Below are 6,000 nucleotides of genomic sequence, written 5' to 3' on the forward strand. Positions count from 1 at the left end.
CCCCCGGGTTCCAACGTCTCCCACGCGGGCACTAGCGATGTACTTGATCTATATAAAAAAATGTCGTGCGCCGTGCCTAAAGGTTTACGGTGCAGTGCTCACCTTTTAGTCAGGTCATGATACCGTTTCATTTGGCTCGTGTAACGAACGCAAGTATGCTTTCTTTGGCTGTGTATTTGGTTCACCAAGATAAAAGTACTGAGCAAGGTTTTTTTTACAGCGATCGAGTTAACCAGATTACAGTAACTGTAAAGAGTTCACAAAATGAAAGAAGATCTGAATTTACGGCCAAAACCTGAATTCGCATTTAATCCCAGATCAACACCGTAAAACGTTCCGTCACCGTAGACACTGTAATAAACCAAAGCTTGGTCACTTTTCAAATAGTGAAAACCTTTCTCGGTCTCATCATATTCAACAGTTGTCTTCTACTGGAATTCATTGTCAGTTGGCTCTGGATAATACAATAAGGCGCGGATAATAGATCTATTTTAATACTAACTGATCCGGAAGAGCGTTCCAAATTTAAGATCACTAAGAGTTTCTTTTTGGTCATCCAGTATTTCCGCTGTGGTCAGTCTGGCACTTGAAGTTGTTTTGTTGGGATTAAGTAACTTTTTACTACAGGTTGCATAAGCCTGAGCTCGAAAGGCCACGACAAAATACATTGTACATCCGTTACACGTGAGCCAACGGTACCCAGCGAGTGCATGTTTTTTCCGTTAAAAAACATCTCCCATAGAAAGTAGTCATTCGCTATTCCCCGACAGTTAGTCTTCTCAGTTAGTTCAAGAACCATGAGAACTTCATTGTTTTTGCTGTTCATTACAGCGATTTGGGACGTAAGCACAACTCAATCGCAGTCGGTAGCTTCACCATCGAAGGTTCACGAAGATGTGAGCCGACAAGGTAAGGGCTTATGGTATTCGGACGAAACGAAACGAAACAATCGGTATTCGACGAAACGAAACGAAACGAAACAATTAGTATTCGACGAAACGAAGCGAAACGAAACAAGTACTGTAATTCGGCTAATACTGTAATTCTGTAATTCTGTAACTTGTAAAATCGCAGATGTCCCAAGCTCACGTTACGAGTTTGTTATATATGTGAATTAACTTTCTCACAAGAGAGTCGGTGTCGCGTTACAAACAACCGTTGAGACTTAAATACAATACTGAGATCTCCGAACGCTAAATATCATTATTCGTACTTATTTTTCTATAAAATAAATAAAGGACACTTACCTTTGATGTATTCCTGTGTTTTTTGGTTTGAAATCGGCGATTTGGTCGTTTTTTTGGCTGTTATTGTTTGACCCCTGTCTCTCTTCATAATACGAAGTAAAACTAAAGGCAGCACAGAAAAACAGCCCGCGGTCCGGACCTTGTCTATTCAAAGGCGGTTTGCGGCCCCAAAAACACATCGAATGGCAGATTTTTTCGACCGGAGGCAAACTTCTATCATCGTTACGCCGCAGTAAACGTTTAAAAGCGACGCATGTCGCTGGAACATTTCCTCGAGCCATGTCCAAAATACCTCCTGTCTCCGGACACTGTGATACGGCAACTGGACACGGCGTTGGTCCGAGGACAAATTTCCCTCGACCGAGGGTGGCTCAGTCAAATTAACTGAAATTTCATTTCAAGATTTTTAGTTCGTTTTCACGTGAGAATGATCATTCTTTAGGTTTATAATTTTAACGGGTAAAACTGTTATTGATATCCAAACTACAACTGAACAACAGAAAACGTTTGTTGCGGGTTTTCTTTGTTGACTGAGCCACCCTCGGTCGAGGGAAATTTGACCTCGGACCAACGCCGTGTCCAGTTGCCGTATCACAGTGTCTGGACAAAGAAGGTACCATAAATCCTCTATTAAGCCCCCGGGGGGGGGGGCTTATTTATTTCAAGCCCATTTGAGGCGGAGGGAGGTTTAATAGAGACGGGGGGCTTATTTGAGAGGAGGGGCTTATTTAATTTAAAAACGACGATGGCATCAGTTCTCCATAAAGAACTAGAATACAAAGTGCAAAAGCTCAAGTACAAGACGTTTTAGGTCAGCAGCCAAGTACTAGGATCAAATCCGATCTTCCATTTGGTACATAAACCATCCCGGATCGGTCCACACGAATTTTTACGGTCGTGATTAATTAATACAGTCTATCATTTATTAGTGAAGAATAAATAGAGGAGGGGAGGGGGACTTAATAGAGAGGGGGGCTTTTTAACTTTCTTCCCCCGAAAAGGGGGGGCTTATTACAGGGAGGGGACTTATTTGAGATGGGGAGGGGGGCTTAATAGAGGATTTACGGTATTTCGGACATGGCTCGAGGAAATTTCCATTACTAGCGACATGCGTAAGAGTTACTTGCTAGCCGAAAAGTCGCAGTGTACGATGACTGAAAGTACAACATGCAAGTTAACATTTTTTTAAACAGTTTCTCGCGGGTGTATACCTGTTTTTTCCTTTCCTGAAACTCATATTATTGACATTTTAATTCAAAAAACCCTCACTGGCAACTAAATGACAAATAAGTAGATCGAAGATGAACGATGAGGTGAAAAAACAAACAAAGAAAACAAACGTGTTGAACTTATCAACAGAACAAAGCAAACACCCTCAGAGTAACGCCATATGGCGCACGGCTACTTAAGTCTCTTATAGCTTGCCAGTTTCGGTGTATTAGTGTTAGAGTTACAGTTCGATACAGTTGTTATTATCGTTGTTGTTTTCGAGAGGTCGGTTTTAGCTATAAAGGGTGGTAAGGAGCGAACCCCAGCTTACACATAAAAACGTTTTCATTATTGATTGATTTCAAAGTTCAAGTTAGCGTACATTAGAACCCAGGGTTTGAACAAATAGCTACAAGTTACTTATTTCCAGGAAGCTGAAATATTTATTCATTAGGTGATTATGGAACTGATTAAACATGTAATGATTATATATAGTAAATGTGTGTTTTATTTCTCTTTTTTTTCGATGAGGAGAATGCTGATCATACCCTTGGCTTAACTACTGCGAAGACAAAAGAGATGTTTCGATTGCTGCATAAAAAAGAAACAATAATACTAATAATTAACTAATTTCAAGAGAAAGGCGCGCAGTTTTCTTAAAATATCTGGCAAGAGTAGTAGCCAGCAGTAGGTTACGAGTCTTCTTTCCCTTCTTGGTTTGCTTGTTCTGACAGGGCACTATTCACCCTTTACTATTTCAGAACAAGGCCAGTTATGTAAAGAATTTGAGAGCATTTTTTCATCATTTACCAACTAAACCCCCGGCGTTGGTATTTAGCGAAGCAAGAAGACTATCGTGACCAAAATTACGTATATTTACCCCGTCTGACACAGCAATGTTCGCTTTATGATAACAGCTGTGATAAGGCCGTTTATGATAAGAATTTGAGATCATTGTTTAGTCAACTACCAACTGAGCCCCCTTTAATATTTCGTGAAACAAAAAGAAGAAGAAGAATTGTTTAGGAGCTGAGTATTTTCCCCGTTTGATGTAGCAATGTCTCCTTTATCTGACAGGGCATATTTTATGAAAAGAATTTGAGATCTTCGTCAATTGCTGAGCCTCAGGCGTTGGTATTTAGCGAAACAAAACTGCTATCGTGTCCAAAGTGTTAGGAGCTGCAGAAGAACAATTACCACTTTTTTCTAGGGTCAAAGATTGTTTCGTTTCGTCGAATACCAATTGTTTCGTTTCGTTTCGTTTCGTTTCGTTTCGTCGAATACCGATTGTTTCGTTTCGTTTCGTTTCGTCGAATACCATAAGCCCAAGGTAAGTCAAATTTGTCCTGATCCGTAAAGAAATAAAGAAAAAGGTATCTGTACAATTATAATGAATTCAGCCTTCGAACTTAAAAGGGGGAGATAGGGTTTCTTTAATTGGTAAAGCTGACTCCTAGTCCTTGTTATTTGAAAGAACTGCTTAATCAACCCAAATGAAAGTAAATTTGATATCTAAGTAAAACGCCAAAGCGCAAAGATCTTTAAACAAGGAAAAACAGCTTTGCATTTCATATACATCCAGACACCGAGAATTGAAACAAAATACGTGGGTCAAATCTTGACTGGATTTTTTTAATTGGTCTATTTTCGAATTGTTGAAAGCCAAGTGATTTACAGATCCAAATCTCGAAGAAGAAGAAATGGTATGGATTTTAGCTTAAACTGAAGCTACATCAACTATGAAGAATTGCGATGTGACTCAGTCGTGATTCCTCTAAAAGCAATGAATTCGTAACTCCAGCTTGTTTTTCTAAGGATGATGCGATTCTTTGTACTGGAGCGCATAATTCCTCCCTTGGTGATAACTTTTAAATATTAATAGCTTAACAGTCTCGCGACCGCACATGTGCAAGCAGAGTGTACGTCATGTAACCACAACTAAATATTTGTAATCAATCGTGAGCATCGGTCGACAGCGTCTCGTCAAATCTTGTTGTTGTTGTTGTTGTTGTTTTTTTCTGTGTTTGTTCAACTCTCACTATTTAGAAAAGAGTGTTCATGGACCCGGTGCAAAACCTTTCTATAAAATTTGACAAAGTGCCCATGAACCAGGTCCATGATAGTAGTCCGTGGACCTGGTCCAAAGAGGGGGGAGGGTGACGGACCCCTGGTCCATGTTTTGTCCTCACCCGTTCTAAATGGCTCCCTTCTCACACCACGTTTTTCGCTGAATTCTCTTTTTCTCCATTTCCACTCTGCACGTCAATTTGGCTGCCTGGCGAATTTTTCATGGGGGCTTTTTCGCTGACGGGAACTAATGACAATTTGTAGAATTTGAGAGACTGGTCACATCACTTCGTTTTTAGCGTACTGTATTTGTTACTGTTCAGTACTCCTCGGTTTGAAAAGATGTACGTGGAATTCAAGCGTAAAATGTTATATTGTGCGTGATGGTAGCCCCCACGCGGGATATACTTAGAAAATATAGAGTCCGGTGCAAGCGTGGATTACATTCAAATTGTGCTCCGAGATGTCTCTCTGAGACATTGCAACAGTGATAAAGCTTGCTGAAAACGAAAAAGCATTGATTATGATGGTTATAAGTATTCGTGTCGAAACCTTGTTTAACTCGGTTGATTTTTCCTAACCTCGCAATGCAGCTGGACACCGTCAAAGCCGAACGTGATTGTTGTATTTTAGGGAATCCAGAAAAAAAACGCACTTCCTGAGCAGAAGCAACGGGTGTAATTTCCTTTCCCAGCAAGATTAGGCGGAAATCCTCTGCTTTACTGATCATCGCTCTGCTTCCTAAACATAATGAGCTTAGTTATATCAAGGCTAGAGAGGATTTGATTTCTATATAAAGGTGCAGTCACTAATTTTGCATATTGTCTTCATTAGATTTAGCAATGGAATTTGCCTGAGTCTGTATTGAGATCACTGCACTTGAGATTTAAGTATTAATTTAGTATCATCCTTGCATTGTGTCCACACAGCGCTGAGGAAGCTGTGTTGTGGACTTGTAAGCGAAATGGAGTAGAAGTAAAAACACAACGGACCTAAAATGCTAAAAACCCGTGAATGCAGAGGTCCATTCAACGCGTAAATAAAACCAAACTGGTTCTTTCTTGCCGGACCTCTAATGTAGAGATGCTAACTGCTAGACGTCACTTGAACTGGGAGTTAAAACAAAACTAAATCAGAGGCTGGCATAGGGCAGAGGGCTGATTTATATGAGGCCATAAGTATGTAGCTCTGGCCCTACGGAAGGCTAATTTTGTCAGCCGAAATATTGGCCTCAAATAAATCAGCCCTCTGTCGTATTGGCAGCCTTGCATTTAGTTTTGTTCTAAAATGCTACCTTGTGGCACTCCATGAGTGTTAAGGCTTGACTCAACCATGAATTTTGTAGTGGGTTTTGATTTCAAGTAGAAAAATTTCTCTCATCTTTGTGAAATTTGGCATGTAGTTTCCTTTCCACGTTTGAATCCATTTGATGAGCTTTTTCATTGTCTGACTAAGTCACGTGACTCACTTTCACCTT

The 6,000-nt window shown here is 40.2% G+C and overlaps 1 protein-coding gene and 1 pseudogene across 1 annotated transcript in view; both read left to right on the forward strand.

The window, feature by feature from the left end:
• LOC140941648 (uncharacterized) overlaps window positions 1-6,000 on the forward strand; it is a 563,750-nt gene that overhangs the window by 360,579 nt on the left and 197,171 nt on the right. The gene's annotated exons all lie outside the window — the stretch shown is intronic.
• Window positions 684-6,000, forward strand: part of LOC140940621 (low-density lipoprotein receptor-related protein 6-like) — a 23,532-nt pseudogene continuing 18,215 nt past the window's right edge.

The sequence above is a fragment of the Porites lutea genome, chromosome 6 (assembly GCF_958299795.1).
Source record: "Porites lutea chromosome 6, jaPorLute2.1, whole genome shotgun sequence".
NCBI classification, from domain to species: Eukaryota; Metazoa; Cnidaria; class Anthozoa; order Scleractinia; family Poritidae; genus Porites; species Porites lutea.